This window comes from Bidens hawaiensis, unplaced genomic scaffold (genome assembly GCF_021521415.1).
Source record: "Bidens hawaiensis isolate Kalapana, Puna unplaced genomic scaffold, B.hawaiensis_p1.1 tig00060466_1, whole genome shotgun sequence".
Classification (NCBI taxonomy): domain Eukaryota; kingdom Viridiplantae; phylum Streptophyta; class Magnoliopsida; order Asterales; family Asteraceae; genus Bidens; species Bidens hawaiensis.
Window position 1 is genome coordinate 47,212 of NW_027500920.1, and position 21,706 is coordinate 68,917.

The 21,706-nt window shown below is 39.4% G+C and overlaps 1 pseudogene across 1 annotated transcript; it reads left to right on the forward strand.

The window, feature by feature from the left end:
* The first annotated feature begins 8,796 nt into the window (after nt 1–8,796).
* Nucleotides 8,797–21,599, forward strand: LOC143603071 (ABC transporter C family member 14-like; annotated as a pseudogene). The gene is made up of 10 exons (XR_013147985.1): nt 8,797–11,291; nt 14,455–14,541; nt 15,457–16,033; nt 16,917–17,081; nt 17,161–17,455; nt 17,533–17,747; nt 18,742–19,047; nt 19,851–19,914; nt 20,000–20,239; nt 21,499–21,599. The product of XR_013147985.1 is annotated as an ABC transporter C family member 14-like (transcript).
* The last annotated feature ends 107 nt before the right edge of the window (nt 21,600–21,706 follow it).

Genomic DNA, 21,706 nt, shown 5'->3' on the forward strand with positions numbered 1-21,706 from the left:
CATTATCCCTCAAACTAGCTAAAGGAGATACCCCTGTGAGGTCAACACAAGCGTGTTTTCCCCCGGCCTAGCCAAAGACGAGCAAATCTGCCGGTCGTAGAGTGGATCTCCCTTCCGTAGTAAGGAAGTTTACGGGGGCTTCCTTTTTAGCTGATATCCCAGCTCGCCTTAAGATGTCCCAAAGAACGTCCCGCACCCAATCATGTCGTATTTGAACCCAGGCATCTCCTTGCAATGAACCGCATGCTCTCCGAATTTATCCAGCCAAGCCTTACGCCAGATCGGACATGTTTCGTCTTCTGGGTACATTGGGACCATCAAACAGTACTTAAGAATGGCCCTATACTCGACCTCAGACATGCTTTGGCCCAAGCCATCAATCGGGATAACGGTCAGAAAATCTTGGGCATGAGGACCTTGTAAGCATTCAATAACCGCCTTCTGTCGGGGGGACAATCCAAAAACTTCTCCCAGGCTCTGAGTGATTTTGCCAAAAAGGGCATTCGCCAAAGGATTTTGAGGCTTTGGTAGGGCGGTGTCCTTATTAGAGAAACCGCCAATGTCAAAGTCTGGGAGAGCGCCATTTAGGCGTTCCAGGGCCTGCACGTAGTCTGAGTCCAGGTTGACAACTCCGCTATTCCTTAAGATGTGATTCTGTAGCTTCCAAGACTAAGTCCTCGACGCTACAAAAGCATAAACCCCAACATCATGAGCCGAAAGAAGGCCTAAACCCACCAAGCGCATCGGTAAAGATGCAAGTCACCACTGAAGATCACCAAAGAACGGGCCTCCACATACAACTATGTCTTCGATGGCTTCTCGAAGCCCCTTATCAAAACAGGATACCGCATCATCCATCATATGGGGGTGGCATGTTCGTAACCCAAAAGGCAACTTAGCAACCCCCATGCAAGACCTAAGCAGGAGGAGTTCGCTCTGGGCATCCCTAAGGCAAGGTAAGAGTTACATAAGATCAACCGCACAAGATGCTCTCCGCCTCGCTAACTCCTTAAGAAAGTAGGGATCTCGACTAACAGCCCCTCCAAGGAGCTTTACCCCTCTCTCTGGTCTACCAATCCCACTAGGGAAAAGCCCATCTTTAACTTTCACTCCATTACACGTTAGCCAAAAAACCTCGATTTTCTTAATATTAAGTTGAAGCCCCAATGATGGCCCTCCCGAGATGATAATGTCTAGGGCTTTAGCGACTTCGTTGGCAGCACCAATAATATTTAAACATGTCATATGGGTTTTGGTTAATCAAATAGCTAACCTTGCCATCTTGGCAAACCTACCATAAATAGAATGGTCATGTATAAGGGCTATGGTTATAAAACTCGATGTGACCGCTAGTAAGATGTTTTCTATCTAAGGCATGTGTATACATTGTGTTCTCGTGTGTTTGCTTCCGTTTTGTATCACTTAATAATATAAGGGCATGTTTGTTGAATGGGCCTCTGATTAAAACGGATACATTTTATTGGAAACAAAATTTTTTTAAGGGTAAAATTGTCATTCTGCACTATCATTTAGACGTCCAATTGTTTACACTTACTGGCACAGTAAGTCACTTACTGGTTCAGAGTGTCTTACTGGTTCAGCACTTGTCAAACAGCCCCTAGGTCGCCCTTAGGTCTGGTGGTATTAAAAGAAATATCAGATATGTGCTACCAAAAGCGTGTTACAAATTATTTAACCTTTCTACTTGATTGTGAAACCTTTATGTTATACAACTTTATCTAACTTCCCAAGAACGCATGAGATGCAATTCCCAATGTTCCTTTGTTTGTCGAATCCTTTCCATTCTCTCGGTTTTAAGCCTTTCTTCCAAATATTCGGGACAACTGCATAAATTTATAAATCCGAGTTGATATTATGTAGTTGCCTCAAAATGAACCGATTAAATGAGTCCAAATATAATGTTTTTTATATAACTATAAAGAGAAAATTAGAAAATCAGGAATGTTGTAATAAATGATTTTATATAAATAGTGTTACCATGAAATAGTCAAAGATAGCATGTAGAATTAAAGAATGGTCTATAATTACTCTATAATAGATGGTTTTAGTTAAAATAAAACATATACTTCATATTAAAATTGGGAAATACGTGTCACACGTGTTGAATTCTATAAATGCACAACCTTATATAAATTAATGACAGGTCAAAATGTGTGAAGACATTAAAGTTGGATACGTGGTAAATTAGGGTATCATAATGATAAGGGGAATGAAATGATTTATTGCGATGAAATTAAAAAAAAAATGGTGTTTGGTTTCTGAATGAAATAAAATCAATGATTAAACTTGGAATCTCATTTCATTAAAATCATTCATTCAGAACAACCACCCCCACCACTTGACCAACACTCCCACTGCCGCCACCACTGTCGTCACCACCTCCATCACCACCACTACCATCGCCACCACCACCACCACCTTAACACCAGTGCCACCTCACTGCCACCACAAACGTCACCGTAGCCACTACAACCATTATCACTGTTGTCGCCTGACCACCACCTCGCTCTCACCATTACCATCGCCATCACCAACTAACCACCAATGCTACCACCGTTGCCGCTTGACCATCGCCACCGCCACCACCTCTTGATCACCGTTGCCACTTGATCACAACCACCACCACCAAGCCGTTGTGTGACCACCTTTTACCATCGAGTTACCTAGATAATCGGACTTTATTTGTTTGTCATTAAAAAAAATGCTTCCTTTCAAAATGAAGTAAATATTTTATACAAAAGTCAACATATATGTTATGTTCTTAGCTCAATTGACATAGAAGAGAAAATGAAGATTTGGACCGGAGACTACAAAGTCTTATGTTTGAATACGGTCTCAACTGGGGTTTATCGCAGTGGGCCTTGGGGCGTAGGTTTTCCTCGGAACATGATATGATGTGTTTGGGCTACCCAAAGCTGGTAACGATCGCGCACTACTAGAAAAAGTGATGTTTTTTTACAACCAAATTGTAGAAAATTTGTTGGAAAAATTCAGTTTCTAACAATTTTCTAACAAAAAAGTTGTTGGAAAAACACATGCTTGAAAATCGTTTTCAACCGTTTTTCAACAACTTTTCTTACAAAATTGCTACGAAAACATGTGGTTGTAAACTTCCTACAAAAACTATTCATAATGTTTTATATAATACTGTAGCAAAGTTTGCGCTTATTTTTTTTTTGTTAGAAATATGTTGGAACTACTTGTCGTAGGAAATTTGTAGAAAGTTTTGTGAGAAAATGACTTGTTTTCTAGTAATGGCGGACGTATGTGTCGCCTTTTATTATTGGGTTATCTCGGGTAGCCGAGCTTTATTCACTTATAATTAAAAATAATAATAATAAATGCTTCGTTTCAAATGAAGTGAATATTTTATACAAAAGTCAATTATGTTATGTTTTTATCCGTGAAAACAAATTTCTAGCATGTAAAGGCGATCAACTAATTTGACTTTTGTAGCTACAGCTTGGAAGGGTGCATATCTGCATATGTGTAGAAACGTGAAATGAATCTGACCTGACCCATGACGATGTTTCCACGGACTTCGAGATGAACGAACCACGACTTGCTTGCTTCTGCTCCGACCGCTGCTGTGATCTGACCCATGACGATGTTTCCACGGACTTCGAGATGAACGAACCACGACTTGCTTGCTTCTGCTCCGACTGCTGTGATCTGCGGTGACTTTTGGGGGTGTAGAGGTGACCGCTAAGAAATCCAGAGGATCTCTTGTTCACAGACACAAAAATATGGTGGTGGCTCTTATTGAGCTATTTTTGCCAACCCTTGATAAGGAGGTGGAGACCTCCTTATATAGGGAGCCTCATGGCCACCATCATGGTACCCTAATGGGCCTAGCCCAGTTAGGGTTACCTCCACAAAACCCCCTCAGCCCAATAACAAATGTATTAGCCCATATAATAAAATAAGCCCAAAACATAATAAATTAGGGTTCTTAGTACCATACCCCGACAAGCCCCCCAAGTCCAGTGTTGCTCCTAGGCGTGCAAGCGTTTAGGTGGAGCACTGGACTTTATAAGGTGTGCTAGATCGTGAGGCGGTTTCTTCCCTTTCCTTCGGCCTTGTCTTTGAGTTTTGGGAGGTTTTCTCCATGATGGTGACATGTTGTGATCCTTATGATGATGATGGTGCACTAGTATGAATAAGATATAGCACGCATCATAATAATAGTGGCGCGGGGCCTGATAATAAAGCTTGCGCGCGAGGAGACTTATGAGCTATAATAATAACAAAAGCCTGCGCGCGAAGCGACTTACGAGCTGAGAATAATAAAAGCCTGCGCGCGAGGCGACTTACGAGCTGAGTAATAAAGCTGGCGCGTGCGGCGACGTACGAGCTAAGAATAATAAAGCTGGCGCGCGCGGCGACTTACGAGCTGAAGAATAACGAAGCTTGCGCGCGAGGCGGCTTACGAGCTGTAAAATAATAAAGCTTGAAGCGTGAGGCGACTTACGAGCTGTAGAATAATAAAGCTGGCGCGTGAGGCGACTTACGAGCTTGTAGAATAATGAGAGCCTGCGCGCATGGCGACTTACGAGCTGTAATAATAAAGAAGCTGGCGCGCGAGGCGACTTACGAGCTTGTAGAATAATGAAGCTGGCGCGCAAGGCGACTTACGAGCTTGTAGAATAATGAAGCTGGCGCGCAAGGCGGCTTACGAGCTGTAAAATAATAAAGCTGGCGCGTGAGGCGACTTACGAGCTTGTAGAATAATGAGAGCCTGCGCGTATTGCGACTTACGAGCTGTAATAATAAAGAAGCTGGCGCACGAGGCGACTTACGGGCTTGTAGAATAATGAAGCTGGCGCGCAAGGCGACTTACGAGCTTGTAGAATAATTAAGCTGGCGCGCAAGGTGGCTTACGAGCTTGTAGAATAATTAAGCTGGCGCGCAAGGCGGCTTACGAGCTTGTAGAATAATTAAGCTGGCGCGCAAGGCGGCTTACGAGCTGTAATATGATGATAATGACTGGCCAAGGGCCTCTTCTGCGCAGGATGACTATCCCGGCTTGTCTTCAAAATAATAATGGAGGCACAAACGGCCAGATAATAATAATGATGTCACAGGTGCTTGCGCGGCTTGCGGCCGAACCTTTTAGTATGGCGCGTAGCCATATGGGTTTATGAGCATTCCACCCTTGGCGCGAGGCCTGTGGGTCTATGAGCATTCCACCCTTGGCGCGAGGCCTGTGGGTCTATGAGCATTCCACCCTTGGCGCGAGGCCTGTGGGTCTATGAGCATTCCACCCTTGGCGCGAGGCCTGTGGGTCTATGAGCATTCCACCCTTGGCGCGAGGCCTGTGGGTCTATGAGCATTCCACCCTTGGCGCGAGGCCTGTGGGTCTATGAGCATTCCACCCTTGGCGCGAGGCCTGTGGGTTTATGAGGATTCCCAACTTTTAAGTTTGAGCTAAGGCTCATATTTTTGGGCTAAGGCCCTGACGTTTTAGAGTTAAGACTCGTCAACGCGTTTGAGCTTGAAGCTCGCGCATGTATGTTTTACTTCGTTTTATTTTTAGTTTGATGTCAATATAATGTTGTCATATTGCTCAAATTAATAAAAGGAAGTGTGAAACATGTATGCAAAAACATGTATGCGGTGGCGCGAATGCAAACCGCTGTGGCGAAGAGTGATCGCCGGGAGCGTGCATGCGGAATCCGAAGTTGATCCGCGGTGGCGCGCATGATCTAGAGATTTTGAATGCGTGAGCATCTGTGATGTGTGAGCATGCGTGATGCGTGAGCATACTTGATGTTTGAGCATGCTTGATGCTCGAGCATGCTTGATGTTTGAGCATCGATGCGTGAGCATACTTAGATGTTTGAGCATGCTTGATGTTTGAGCATGCTTGATGCTTGAGCATCGATGCGTGAGGATGCTTGATGCTTGAGCATGCTTGATGCGTGAGCATGCAAATGTTTGAGCATGCTTGATGCTTGAGCATGTGCTATGCGCCATGAGCATAGGTTTTGGCTGTCTTCATGACATCTTGATTTTAAGCCTCGGTTTGTATCTTGTGGGTTGACCTTTCGCGCGCTCGGTGCCTGCGCGCATGTTTGAGCATGCTTGATGCTCGAGCATGCTTGATGTTTGAGCGTCGATGCGTGAGCATACTTAGATGTTTGAGCATGCTTGATGTTTGAGCATGCTTGATGCTTGAGCATCGATGCGTGAGGATGCTTGATGCTTGAGCATGCTTGATGCGTGAGGATGCTTGATGCTTGAGCATGCTTGATGCGTGAGCATGCCTGACGCTTGAGCATCGATGCGTGAGCATACTTGATGTTTGAGTATGCTTGATGCGTGAGCATCGATGCGTGAGCATACTTGAGGCTTGAGCATGCTTGATGCTTGAGCATCGATGCGTGAGCATGCTTGATGCTTGAGCATCGATGCGTGAGCATACTTGATGTTTGAGCATGCTTGATGTTTGAGCATGCTTGATGCTTGAGCATACTTGATGCTTGAGCATGCTTGACGCTTGAGCATCGATGCGTGAGGATGCTTGATGTTTGAGCATGCTTGATGCTTGAGCATACTTGATGCTTGAGCATGCTTGACGCTTGAGCATCGGTGCGTGAGGATGCTTGATGCTTGAGCATGCTTGATGCGTGAGCATGCAAATGTTTGAGCGAACCCAGATCTGATTCAGCACAGATATGAGGGTTTTCCCTAAAATATCGGGTATTTCTTCCTGTGTATTTCTTCCAACAGATCTGATAGTATTTCCAGATCTGGAAATATTTTTTAGATCTACGGAAGAACATATCTGAGAGAAGAAACCGTACATCTGAGATATCGATGAACAGATCTGGAATATTGATGAACAGATCTGAGATATTGATGAACAGATCTGGAATATTGATGAACAGATCTGGAATATTGATCCGTATATCTGAGATCTTGATGAACAGATCTGTAGATCTTGATGAACAGATCCGTAGATCTGATGAACAGATCCGTAGATCTGAGATGCTGATGGACAGATCGGAGGGCCGAATCGAGAAGCGAAGTGTGGTTCATTGCCGTCCCACGGATGGCGCCAAATGTAGAAACGTGAAATGAATCTAACCTGACCCATGACGATGTTTCCACGGACTTCGAGATGAACGAACCACGACTTGCTTGCTTCTGCTCCGACCGCTGCTGTGATCTGACCCATGACGATGTTTCCACGGACTTCGAGATGAACGAACCACGACTTGCTTGCTTCTGCTCCGACCGCTGCTGTGATCTGCGGTGACTTTTGGGGGTGTGGAGGTGACCGCTAAGAAATCCAGAGGATCTCTTGTTCACAGACACAAAAATATGGTGGTGGCTCTTATTGAGCTATTTTTGCCAACCCTTGATAAGGAGGTGGAGACCTCCTTATATAGGGAGCCTCATGGCCACCATCATGGTACCCTAATGGGCCTAGCCCAGTTAGGGTTACCTCCACAAAACCCCCTCAGCCCAATAACAAATGTATTAGCCCATATAATAAAATAAGCCCAAAACATAATAAATTAGGGTTCTTAGTACCATACCCCGACAATATGTGTATATGTGCATGTGATAAACTGGATATATATATTGTATAAAGTAATTGGTGTGCATAGAATATAGAGTCTTGTGAAGTATTATTTATTATGTGACACGTGTATTTTAAATCAATAATGTATGCATCTTCGACTTGAGAATTCTGAAAAATGTACATTTCTAAAAGAAAGTTTGAGTTTTGTTTTCATTTTGCAAAATATTTCTAAAATGCGTTAAAGAAGATTGATGGAAACCTTAAATAATTATGATTGTGAAATCATCTGTTATAAAGGTAAAGCTAATGTGGTGGCGGATGCGTTAAGCCGAAAGAAACATGAAAAAACCCAAGAGGGTACGAGCTTTAAGATTAGAACATTCGTCATAATTCGCTCGAATCGATTAGATTGTTAAAGTCGAGTTTTTATAAAATTGGACCGGACGAGTATTTAGGAGTTCAAAATTTGCCGGGACGAGTATTGTATAAAACAAAATGTAAGGGGCGAGTTTTTGAAAAACAATTTTACCCGGGCAAGTAAATTGCAAAAAAGTTTTTTTTATATTATATAATTATAATTAATTTTAATCATAATTAGTTTTTCTTTTATAACTTTTAAAATATGAAGTTTTATAAATTTCCGAATATAACATTGAGACGTTCTTCTTTTTATCAACGTCTCGACATAAATTTTATTCAAAACCGGTCAAACAACTTCAATATAAATTTGACCCGCTCGGTTTATAAAAATGAAACCGACGCTGATCAACTTGAAATGTGACCGAACACGACACGATCATGACACGAATAAGCATGGGAAATGTTCTTTAATTCTTCATAAACCACCCCCATGTCATGTATGGTTTATGTAGGGCTAAACGGACCTTATAGACCACGCATAACTGATATGTGTACGGAGGCGACAACTTTTTGCAGCATATACACCCCCCTTAGCCCTATACGAGCCGTATAGGTCTTCAACAACTCGTATAAACCTGATACAAACTAACATGATTCAAGGCGTATACAACTCATATAAACCTATACCGACTGTATAGACGAAAAGTGACATGTAAAAATCTAAGATGATTTATGAAATCAGCCCATCAACAGAATTTTATACAAAATTTTCATCATGTATATATAAACAATAATACACATTTAGTGGAGAATGAAATTAAGTAATGTGAACACTTGTAACAACAGCCAAACAGCCAACACATTACTCTTTGGCAGGCCTAAAAATGAGCACACATTTATTTCATCTGTTCTTTATTATGATTACTTTCATCACCATTTTCCAAATCATAATCTTATTATTATTATTTTCCTCTTTGTTGAAGATCAACAATAACACTTCAAACTCAACCATGGAGTCTAACACCTCAATGACGTCATCATTCATATTCCAACATGCATGCACTGAGAAACTACTATTAGCTTCCATTGATATTTTTCTTGTCATCCTTTTCATACTCTTTGCACTAAAACTGTATTCCAAATACAGTTTTCGCAACAACGAACCCGCCTTTCACGAGTCCTTGATCGCTAAAACCCGAGCGTTGGTAAAAACCAATATGTGGTACAAATTATCACTTACTTTTTCCGCAGTTCAAGCAGTGCTAGCCACTGCTTGTTCTGTGCTCGGATTCACTCTCAGGTTCCATCGAATAATATTATCGATGGAACCTGCTGGTTAATCCAAGTGGTTTCGTTCATCATGATCATTATCTTAATCATTCATGAGAAGAAATTTCACTCAGTAACTCATCCGGTTACTCTTCGAGTGTTCTGGATATTCAACTTTGTTGCTATGGCAATAATCGCTTCTTCGAGCATCACACGATTGATTTCCGACACTTCGTTGTCGAAATATGAAGATGTTGTCATATCGATTTCGCTTCCGTTTTCGTGTTTTTTCATGGTTGCGTCACTAAATGGTTCTACAGGGATGATAGTGAAACCAGAATCAGAACCTGAGGAGAGTTCAGTTAATGTAAGCGAATGGAGTTATGCTTCTTTCGCTTCAAAACTATTTTGGTTTTGGATGAATCCGCTTCTCAAAAAGGGATACAAAACCCCGTTAAAAATTGACGATATCCCAACGCTTTCACCCGAACACCGAGCTGAAAAAATGTCCCAGTTTTTCGAACAAAACTGGCCAAAACCCGAAGAGAATTCGAAAATCCCAGTTCGGACAACACTAATCCGTTGTTTCTGGAAACACATTGTGTTCACCGGGTTCTTAGCGACTGTGAAGCTTTGTGTTGGGTATGTCGGGCCATTGTTAATCCAACGATTCGTGGATTTTACTTCTGGGAAGGCGAATTTGCCTTACGAAGGATATTATTTGGTATTAATCCTTCTGGTAGCGAAATTTATTGAAATTTTGACATCAAATCACTTCACTTTCCACTCGCAAAAGCTCGGGATGTTAATTCGATCGATGTTGATAACGGGTTTATACAAGAAAGGTTTAAAACTCTCGCCTTCGGCTCGCCAGTCTCACGGTGTGGGTAAGATAGTGAACTACATGGCCGTAGATGCTCAACAGTTATCGGATATGATGCCTCAAGCGCACGCGATTTGGCTCATGCCGGTCCAAGTCACGGGTGCGTTGGTTATTCTATATTTTACACTCGGACTAGCCACAGTGGTTACATTGGTCGCAGTTTTGGTGATCTTGTTTCTCGTGTATTTGGGGACGAAGCGAAATAATAAATTCCAGTTTAACATCATGGCGAGCCGTGACTCGAGGTTGAAGGCGACGAATGAATTGTTGAGTTATATGCGGGTGGTTAAGTTCCAAGCATGGGAAGAACATTTCAACAAGCGGGTTCAGTTGTTTCGTGATTCGGAGTATGGTTGGCTTTGTAAGTTTATGTATTCGTTTGGTGCGAATGTAATTATATTAATGAGTACGCCTTTGTTTATCTCGACGTTGACGTTTGGGAGTGGGATTTTGTTCGGGGAAGCTGGACGCGGGGACGGTTTTCACGGCCACTTCGTTGTTTAAAACCTTGCAAGACCCAATTTGGAGTTTTCCCCAATCGATGATCTCACTTTCTCAAGCGATGGTCTCGTTGGGCCGGTTGGATGAGTATATGTTGAGTAATGAACTGGAAACAGGTTCAGTGGAAAGATATGCAAGTAATAGTAATGGTAATAGTAATAGTATTGCTGACAGTGTCAGTAATAGTAATAGTATTACTGACAATGACAGTAATAGTACTGTTGTTGTTGAGGTTGAAAACGGGTCGTTCAGCTGGCATGACGACCCGTCAGAAGGTGTAACTATAAAAAACGTAACTTTCAAATAAAAAAAGGCGAACTGGCAGTTATAGTGGGGACCGTTGGTTCGGGGAAATCGTCTCTGCTTGCATCGGTTATCGGTGAGATGCACAAAACATCCGGGAATGTGAGAGTTTTTGGAAGCACCGCGTATGTTGCACAAACCGCGTGGATTCAAAACAAGACGATTCAAGAAAACATTTTGTTTGGTTCGCCAATGGAGCAACACAAGTACAAGAATGTAATAAGAGCTTGTTGTTTGGAGAAGGATATTGAAATGATGGAATTCGGAGATCAAACCGAGCTTGGGGAACGTGGGATCAATCTTAGCGGTGGCCAGAAGCAACGGATCCAGCTCGCTCGAGCGGTTTATCAAGATTCCGATATCTATTTGCTTGATGATGTGTTTAGTGCTGTTGATGCTCATACTGGTTCACAAATATTCAAGGTAATCAATTGGGCTAAAAATCTAAATATATTAAACCATTCTTAGGGGGTGTTTGAGATTGTTTATTTTAAGCAACTTATAACTTTTGAAAAAGTTAAAAGGTGTTTAATATTGTATGTTATTGTAAGATGATAAGTTAATAAATTACAAAGTTTTAACTTATCAGGTGTTTGGTTGAGCTTTTCAAAGTTGCTTATTTGCTTTTCAAAAAACAAATAAGCATGTCTGGGTATCCTAAAAGCACTTATGGGTTTTGCTTTTTGTTGTGTATTAAAAAGATGGTTTCTAGAAGCAAAAAATCCAAACCTTTTGTTTTGATTTTTGAATACCAAATTGTAAATATACACACCATTACATTATCTGTAAAACTAGTAAATATATAAGATTATCCTTTTTGGTCATTTTAAAAACTACTTTTGAAAAAACCATAAGTAAATAAACACTTTTTGCCGATGGAGATGAAAATTCTAAATATTTCCATGGTATTATTAATGCTAATCTTAGTAATAACCGTTTACATGGTGGAGGGGAGTTGGGAATCTAATCCGATTATTATGAAAGAGGTGGTGTACGATTTTTTTGCTAGAAAATTTGAGGAACCTTGCCGGAATAGTACTCAAGCGAGTAGCTTGATTTCGTCTTTTACTTTATCGGAAATTACCGGGTCCTGATGGGTTTAATTTAGATTCTTCAAAAGGTTCTGGAGCTGTTTTCAGACTGACTTGTTGAATATTTTTGAAGAATTTTACCACTCAGAGTCGTTTAGCTTTGGTTGTTTGTCGTCTTTTATTGCCTTGATCCCCAAAGTTAAGGACCCAGTTTCTTTAGGCGATTTCCGTCCTATTAGTTTAATAGGGTGTATTAATAAAGTGTTGGTAGGGAGGATTAAGATGGTGATCGGAGGGTTAATCTCAGAACAACAATCAACTTTTCTAGCTAACTGAAGCATTTTAGATGGTCCTTTAGTCATGAACCAAGTGCTCTCTTGGCTAAAAAGAACTAAAAGGCGAGGTATGTTATTTAAAGTCGATTTGGTGAAGGCATATGACTCTTTAAATTGGGGATATTTGGATTCGGTTCTAGAACAAATGGCGTTTCCTTGAAATGGCGAATGTGGGTCTCGACTATTATAAAGACCAGCAGGGCCTCGGTGTTGGTGAACGGGTCACCTACCAGGGAATTCCAATGTTTTCGGGGTCTTAGACAAGGCGATCCGTTAGCCCCGTTTCTGTTTATTATCGCTATGGAAGGCTTAACCGCTATGTTGTATTCAGCGGTCGAGAAGGGGATTTATTCTGGCTTAAAATGTGGTTCTTCTGGCCTGGTTCTTTCTCACTTTTTATACGCGGATGATGTGGTTTTTCTGGGTGATTGGAGCAACCGGAACGCGCTGAACTTGGGTCGGATTCTAAGATGTTTTTACTTAGTGTCTGGTCTAAAAGTTAATTTACATAAATGTAGTATTTATGGTATAAATGTGGTAGGGGCTGATTTGGGGAGAATGGCTTCTGTGCTTCAGTGTAAGGTGGGAGTGATGCCTTTTATACATTTGGGTCTTCAAATAGGAGGTAATATGAATTTAATTGACTCGTGGGATCCGGTGGTAGAACTTTTTAGTAAGAGGCTCTCTAGATGGAAAGCAAAAAATTTGTCGTTCGGTGGACGCTTAATAGTTTTGAAATCAGTTCTTAACTCTCTCCCTACGTATTATTTTTCGTTATTTAAAGCACCGACCGGGGTGTTAGATAAGTTAGACCGTTTTAAGGGATTTCAATGTTTCCTTGCTTACAAAGTGGTGGTGGCGGTTTAAGAATGAGAGAGGGAAACTTTGGTGGAAGGTTATATGGTCACTTCATCATTCTTCTAGATCGTGGTCGAGTGTTCCGGTTAGGCTCTCTTGTGCGGGTCCATGGAGGCAAATTGGAAAAACTGTAGGGGAGATTGAGCCGGTCGGGATCGAGTTGGGTAAAATGTTCCTTAAGGTAGTAAATAATGGGAAAAGTACTTGGTTTTGGTTGGATATTTGGATCGGAGATTGTCCGTTGTGCGACCGGTTTCCGAACCTTTTTTCGATAGAAAAGTCGAAGTGGTGTTCGGTAGCCGACCGTCTTTTTATGATGGATGGGATCATTTGTGGAAGATGGGATTGGAGTAGAGAACCAATTGGGCCAATTTTGGTAGAGGAGTTTAGAGACTTGTTAACTGTGTGCCAACATGTTCTTTTGGAGTCCGGATTCGACAAAACTATTTGGTGCGGAGACCCTTCAGGTGCGTTTTCGGTTCGGAATTTTAAAAGAATTTTGGCAGATAAAATGTTGGTCAGACCCGCTTCTATCTTTGATTGGAATAATTGGATTCCTAAAAAAGTAGGGTTTGTCGCCTGGAGGGCTATGCTTAATCGTTTACCTACTCTTGATGCTTTGGCTAGAAGAAACATTTCGATAAACTCTTTGGTTTGCCCAGCTTGCGGTAGTGAAGAGGAGTCGGTTGATCATGTTTTTATTTCTTGTGTTATAGCTCAAAAGGTGTGGTGTTTGATTTCCCAATGGTGTAAGGTTCCCTCAATTTATGCCTTTAGTGTTCGGGATTTGGTGGAGTTACACTTATACTCGTTATTTCCTAAAGATAAAGCTAAGGCGCTCCATGCGGTTTACTTGGTTACGATGTGGTGTCTTTGGAAGAAGCTAAACGAGTTAATTCATAATGGGGTTCCGATTCAGATTTTGAGCTTGATCGAAGAGATAAAGTCGATGAGTTTCCTTTGGGTAAAAAACAGGTCCAAAAGGAATGGGTTGACGTGGGAAGATTGGAGAAGATTTCGGTTGTAATCTTTTTAGTTTGTTGCTTGTTGCTTGGTTTCTTGGGTGGTGCCCGGTTGGGTTTTTGTCGCAATTGCGGCGGCTTCTTGGTGTTTTTGTTTTTGGCGGGTCTAGCTTCTTGCTAGTTTTATTTATTTATATATAAAATTTTGTTGGCCGTTCAAAAAAAAATAAAAATAAAAAAAAATAAACACTTTTGCCAAAAGCACTTTTGAAGTCAAATATGTTTTGCCAAACACCCTCTAACTTATAGAAAAAATTATAAGAAAGTAAAATAAGGAATCCCGAGTACCCCCTAGTTTCTTTGTATTCTTTGTATATTGATATTTCAAATTCAATTGTAGGAATGTGTTAGGGGAATCCTGAAAGGCAATACAATCTTACTTGTTACTCACCAAGTTGATTTCCTCCATGATGTTGATCTTATACTTGTAAGTAAGCTTGGATAACTAGATGGGTCGGGTGGGTCTCGGTAACGGAATATACGGGTTTTGAGGAAGATGAGCTCGGGTCAAAACAGTCTTTTTCTTTTATTTATTTTAAATATATATCAATTTGGTTAAGTTCAAAATGGGCTCCACCCAAATTGAAGTCAGGTTTAAACGAGTTACTCTAGAAAAAAAAGGTACCAAAACAGGTTCAACTGTTATATTTTTTACGGTGGCTAATGAATAATGATGACGATGGAGGTTGTTGCGATGGGTGTGTCGGTGGTGGTAACAGAGGAGGTGGTGGCAGGCCGCTAACGAAAAGTGAAAAAATGTTTTGGGCCGAAGGTGAAAAATATTTTGGGCTTTAAGTAAAAGAAGTATTTTGTTGGTCTAAACAATTTAATTTTTAAATTTACTTGGTTATAATTGGGTCGTGTAAAAAACTTTTGTATAAAAATTATCTTAAGCATGTCTCAAATGAGTTTAAACATTAAATATACATATTGTTTTTCATAGAAAAAACATATATATATTTTTTAAAAATAAATCAGGCCTAGCATGTGTCGGCCAGAGGCGTCGACCACCGAGCCCCACCCTAGGGCCGACCTTGGGAGGTGGATGTGTCAATGGTGGTGGCGTCGGTGGCAACTGGCATTTGTTAGAGACAAACATGGTCAAGAATGCTTCTAAATTTGATAACACATCTAGGCTCTCTTTTTAAGTTAACAAGTTTTATAATAGTTGTTCGTTTAAATCAACGGACTAATTCAAGTAGATCCGCGTGTTGATTAAAATCAATTAAAAAAATGAATGTGTACAATCATGCAACTTTAAAAAATAATTTAAAATCAACCCATTCTTTAAAAATGAGGCATGAGTTCCACCTATGCTCATAAGTAATCTCGTTTTACGCAGGTAATGCGAGAAGGGATGATCGTTCAATCAGGAAGGTATGACGAACTAGTTCAATGCGGACTCGATTTCACAGCATTAGTATCCGCTCACGAGGGCTCGATGCAATTAGTACAAGCAATAACAACAAAATCTCATTCCAACAATTCCAACCAACACGACATCGAGAACCAGAAACCTCTAGAACGGTCGCAAGCAAGTTCCATTACAGGAACATCAAAACTGATCGAAGATGAAGAACGAGAGACTGGACGAGTGAGCCTACACGTCTACAAAGTGTATGCAACCGAGTCCTACGGGTGGTTAGGTGCATTTGTAGTAGTGTTGTTATCCGTTTTGTGGCAAGCGTCACAAATGGCTGGCGATTACTGGTTGGCTTATGAAACTTCAGAGGACCGAGCCGAGTCTTTTAATCCTTCGGTGTTTATTGGAGTTTATGGGATTTTGGCAGTGGTTGCTTTTGTTTTGGTTATTGGAAGAGTTGTGTTCTCTACGTAAAAAGTTTTTTAAACAAATTCTGCATAGCATCCTTCATGCTCCAATGTCGTTTTTTGACACCACACCTTCCGGAAAGTTGTTTGTTTAAACCAAATCGTAACTAGATGAAAACATGTAGAATGCAATTTAATAAACCATGTTTTTAAAATTTTACGTGTTTTCATCTTTTAAAACCCTCGACAACATAACCAAACAATTTAAGATAAAAGACAATTTGGTTTAAACAAACAACTTAACATAAATGAAAAGGTTAAAAGTATCACAACTTTGAAAGTGCAAGAGTGGACAACTAGCTAGAGTTTAAATAAGTTAAAATTCTAATTTTTGTAAAACTCAAGTTTAAATATTTATTAAAATTTAAGTTTTAATATTTCATAGTTTATAATAAAAATGAGTTTTATAATTTTCAAATAATCAAAAATTAAGTTTTTACTTTTATTTTTTTAAATGAAGTTTTAATATATTTAAGTTATTAACTATTTTAAAAAATAAATTATAATAATATGAAGCTTTTAAATATTGGTAAAATTGATTTGCCTAAGTATTCTTAAAAATTAAGTTTTACTATCTTAGGTGTTGAAATGCTTTTCTAATGTAAATTTTAATGATTTTAACTTTTCATATATTTATTAAAATGGTTTTGAAAAGTTTATTTATTTATTTTTATAAAACACCTTGCCGCAAAATGCAAATAATCATGCTCTGACGTGGCACTGGATTTTTTTTAATATTTATTATTATATAAAAAACCTTGGCACATGGTTTACACATCACGCACGGACGTGACGTGAGTTTTGATTATTCGAAATTTCGAACACGTGCATTCATACCTTTGGTTAAACTTTCACTAACTAATTTGTAAATATTGTTGGTCAAAATATTGCTTGTTCTTGTGCTCTTTCCATGTTTATTTGGGATAAAAATAGTAGACTTCTAATGGTATATTTATTTATAACATTTTCCAGGCATCAAGTGATCAAACAAACATCGATATTCTCCTTCCATTATTCATGAACTTTAGCATTGTTTTGTACATGTCGATGCTCAGCGTTATTATCATAACGTGTCAAAACGCTTGGCCGACTGTCTTCCTACTAATTCCACTCGGTTGGCTCAATTTCTGGTATCGGGTATGTCAACACGAGAATGTTTAAACTTTTATGTTTAGACACATGGCTTTAAATATCTAACTCAAAATGAACTTTTTAGGGGTACTACCTTGCAACATCTCGTGAACTAACGCGACTTGACTCGATTACAAAAGCACCCGTTATTCACCACTTCTCTGAGAGCATCTCCGGGGTTATGACCATCCGGTGTTTTCGAAAACAAGACTGGTTTATTCAAGAAAATGTTGATCGAGTGGACGGAAATCTACGAATGGATTTCCACAACAATGGATCGAGCGGGTGGTTAGGATTTCGTATGGAGTTTATTGGAAGTTTGTTTCTTTGTGTTTCGACTTTGTTCATGATCATATTACCTAGCAATGTCATTAAACCCGGTACTAACTCACTTCCCTAACACGGGTAGTTTTAGCCCGTTTACTTTTAACTAACAGGCCCGCTTATATGATCACAGAATCTGTTGGATTGTCGCTTTCGTACGGATTATCACTCAACGGGCTTCTATTTTGGGCTGTATCCACTAGCTGCTTTGTTGAAAACCGAATGGTTTCGGTTGAAAGGATTAAACAGTTTACTAGCATACCATCAGAAGCCGAATGGGTCAAGAAAAACCAACCCCCTCCTCCAAACTGGCCTACTCATGGCAGTATGGAGCTCATAAACTTGCAGGTAAACCACAGATTCCACGGTCAAGATTAGAGGTATTCGTGGATTTGGTTTAGCACAAATAGGTTTACATCAGTTGTAGGCAGACACCCAAACCCCGTTTAGCTAAACGTGTCATGGTGTGCCAACCTGGCACAAGTTGACCCGTTTAACATATTTATTTATATTTTATTTAAATGTGTTTTACGTCATAAATTAAATTGATCGAGTATTACAAAGTTTAAAACATTAAGGAGAAACTGACACAATATTTGATAGCTAAAATGTAATTGTTTTATATACATTTGCATTTTGGGTTTCAAAATTGTAATTTTAAAGTAGTAAGATGCAATAAATAGATAAATAAATAAATAAATCGGGTTAAACAGGTTGTGTTTGTGCCAGATTTTTGGGTTTGTGTCAGGTAGGATTTGCCAACCCCCGAACATGACATGTTTAACACCCCTAATTTCTACCATTTTTTGGGTAACGTATTGCTTTGGCTTATATATTATTTTAAACGGGTCAAGTGGGTAATATCAAGATACAAAACTCGAAAAGGAACGGGTCGAATACACAAAATGGAAAGACGTTGAAGAAACATGGAATGAATCCAGGTCGATGTTCCCCGGTCTTCGAGATGAATGAACCCACGACTTCGTCTTCTTCTCCAGTTGCTCGAGATCTGCTATGGAAAAATGGGGGAGTGGAGGTGACTACTAAGAGTTTTCCTCCTTATATAGGAAGTTCATGGTCACCATTATGAAACCCTAACCTTTATTGGGCCAGGCCCGGTTAGGGGTTACCTCCACAAACCCCTAGCCCAATGGGCCTAGTTAGTATACAATAATAATATAATAAATAAAAGGTTGTACCGGGGTTTGACATACCCTACACCTACATACGCCTTAAATATATTATGATATTTATCCAAATAGATTTATTCAAATTTCAGACAAAAAGTATTTTCGGGTCAACCCGACCCAACCCATTTTCATCTTAACTAAATTTTGAGCAGGTTAGATATCGTCCAAACACGCCACTGGTGCTTAAAGGGATCACCCTAAACATTCAAGGGGGACAAAAGATTGGTGTTGTTGGAAGAACAGGTGGTGGGAAATCAACTTTGATCCAAGTTTTGTTTCGGTTAGTTGAGCCAGCTGCGGGAAGTATTGTTATTGATGGCATTGATATCTCAACACTCGGGCTTCATGATCTTCGGTCTAGATTCGGCATCATTCCCCAAGAACCGATCCTTTTTGAAGGAACCGTGAGAAGTAACACTGACCCGATCGGTCAACATTCAGATGATGAGATATGGAAGGTAAAAATGAGTTTATTTTTACATGAGTCAGCTCGGGTTTGTTTTACTTTTTTTTTAAAACGGGTTACTTGGAATTTCTTTTAGAAACGTGTCAAACGGGTTAAAAGTTATAGCTTTTCGCTAAATTTACACATTTAGAACATGAACTTTATTTTTGCTGATTAAATCCTTAGATTTTTAAAACTTAACAAAACCAGTCCTTTTAATACAATTTTAGAGACTTAAAACATTTTTCTTCTGTTAAGAGCTTATACGAGTCGTATAGGGTCTATACGACTCGTATAGGTGCATAGTCAAGTCATTTTCAATCAGGAATGTCAGGTTTTATTCCTTTGTATCGTATAGCCCTTATACGAGCCGTATAGAGCTATACGACTCGTATAGTCCCTATACGAGCCGTATAGGTCAGACCCTATTATAAATCTCTGGTCAAAGTACATGCTGTATATATGAGTCGTATAGACCCTATACGGCTCGTATAGGTCAGACGCAAACTATACGGCTCGTATAGACTGCAAAAAGCTGCCACACTGTCACCTTCATACGCATGTCAATAAATTAGAGCTATACGACTCGTATAGGCCCTATACGAGCCGTATAGCCTTATTCACACACAAGGGGGCTGGTGTTTGTATATAGCCCACCCATTCAATAAACACATGCTATTTTTAACACATAAGCACAACAACTTTAATCTTTAAAATTTTAAAGTTTTAAAACTATTAAGTAGGGTCAGCCCAACTTGACCCGGTTCAACCAAAGCAAAAAAAAATAAACCGCTATCATCTCAACCCATTATGTAGAGTCTCGAACACTGCCAGCTCACTGATGTCGTAGCTGCAAAACCCGGAAAGCTTGATTCCCCAGGTAACTAAAACAGCCCGGTATCCGTTTTCCGTTAAAGAAAACTAATAAAAAATATTCACTTATGTGTTACGCGTGTTATTTTTAGTTGTGGATAACGGTGATAACTGGAGCGTGGGACAACGACAACTTCTTTGTTTGAGTCGGGTGTTGCTGAAACACAGCAGATTATTGTTCTTGGATGAAGCAACGGCTTCGGTTGATTCACAAACCGATTCTGTGATTCAAAAGATTATAAGAGAAGATTTTGCTGACTGTACTATCATTAGCATTGCTCACAGGATACCTACTGTCATGGATTGTGATAGAGTTCTAGTCATTGATGCAGGTAATTTCTTATTTATCGGTAACGGGTCTTATTTGTGGGGGTGTTCATTGGCTCGGTTTTTCAGCTTATTCAGTTGATACCAAAACTGAACAGAACCGAAAAACATAATCAAATTTGGTTCGGTTTTCGGTTTCGAGTGAATATTTTTTACTTTTAAAATTATTAATTTTGTTTACCATTGTTTGTTTTTGATTTGGTCTGGGCTAGAGTTGGAATTGTTATTAGGTTGTGCTAAATTAACAAAACTTAAACAATTATTATTTGTTATTTAGTTTGAACCGAATTCATGTTTTGTGAAACTGAAAACCGAATTATTGATTCGGTTTCAGTTTAAAACCTACCAAAAACCAATTTGAAATTTGGTTCAGATTTAATCGGCTTTGGTTTGATGCGGTTTGTTATATATATCCTGGCTTTTATAAATAACTAATGTATTAATTACATAAGTTACATCACTAAAATAATATATAACTTTCAACTAAATAAAACTAGGGGTGTGCGTGGTGCGGTTTACGGCTAAAACCAAACCGAAAACCAAAACTTCGGTTTTTGGAGTTTTCGAAACCGTTCGGTTTCGGTTTTCTCTTTTGTTTCAGTTCGGTTTCGGTTTTTTTGGTTTTTCCCATTTGAGCCTGAAAATTTTAGGCCAGAAATTTTTTTTGGCAAAAATAAATGAATTTAGGTATAATTTTTTTTGTTAATTGTAAAATTATAGACTATTATTATACATTTGATCAAAAATACTTGAGTTACATATTTATTAAATTCTTATAAATTACTTAATATAAAATATAAAAAAACAAAAATTTAGAATTCGGTTCGGTTCGGTTCGTTTTTTCGGTTTTAATTACATGAATACCAAAACCGAACCGTTAGTTCGGTTTTTATAAAATCATAAAACCAAACCGTCTGTTTTTGTTTCGGTTTGAATGTTTCGGTTCCGAATTGGTTTTTTCGAATTCTTGCACACCCCTAAATAAAACAATTCAAATATTGTATATTTGAGGTTGTCCTTCAAAACTTTATAATATCAATTTTCTCTCTTACAAAACACTAACAGAATCATCTTATTTACAATCATACCAAAAACACTGAAACTTATTGTATCTCTGAACACAATGCATTCAGTGAAGCAAACTCTTATAGCCACTAACTTTATTTTATTTATCATAAAGTTGATTAAAATGTTATAGCTAAGCCTGTTGAGTAGGTTAGCTTGAAGGTGAACTAATCACTAACTTATTAATGTGTTGTAACAGGATACGCGAAAGAATTTGACGAACCTTCACGTTTGATTCAAAGGCCCTCGCTTTTTGGGGCACTGGTTCAGGAATACGCAAACCGATCATCTGGTTTATAAGCATGGTATTAGATGTCATATTATTGTTTATATTATCATCTTGTTTCACAAAACTAAGTTCAGTTCATACTTCATAGAGGTGGCAAAGTGAACGGTTTAGATGAGTT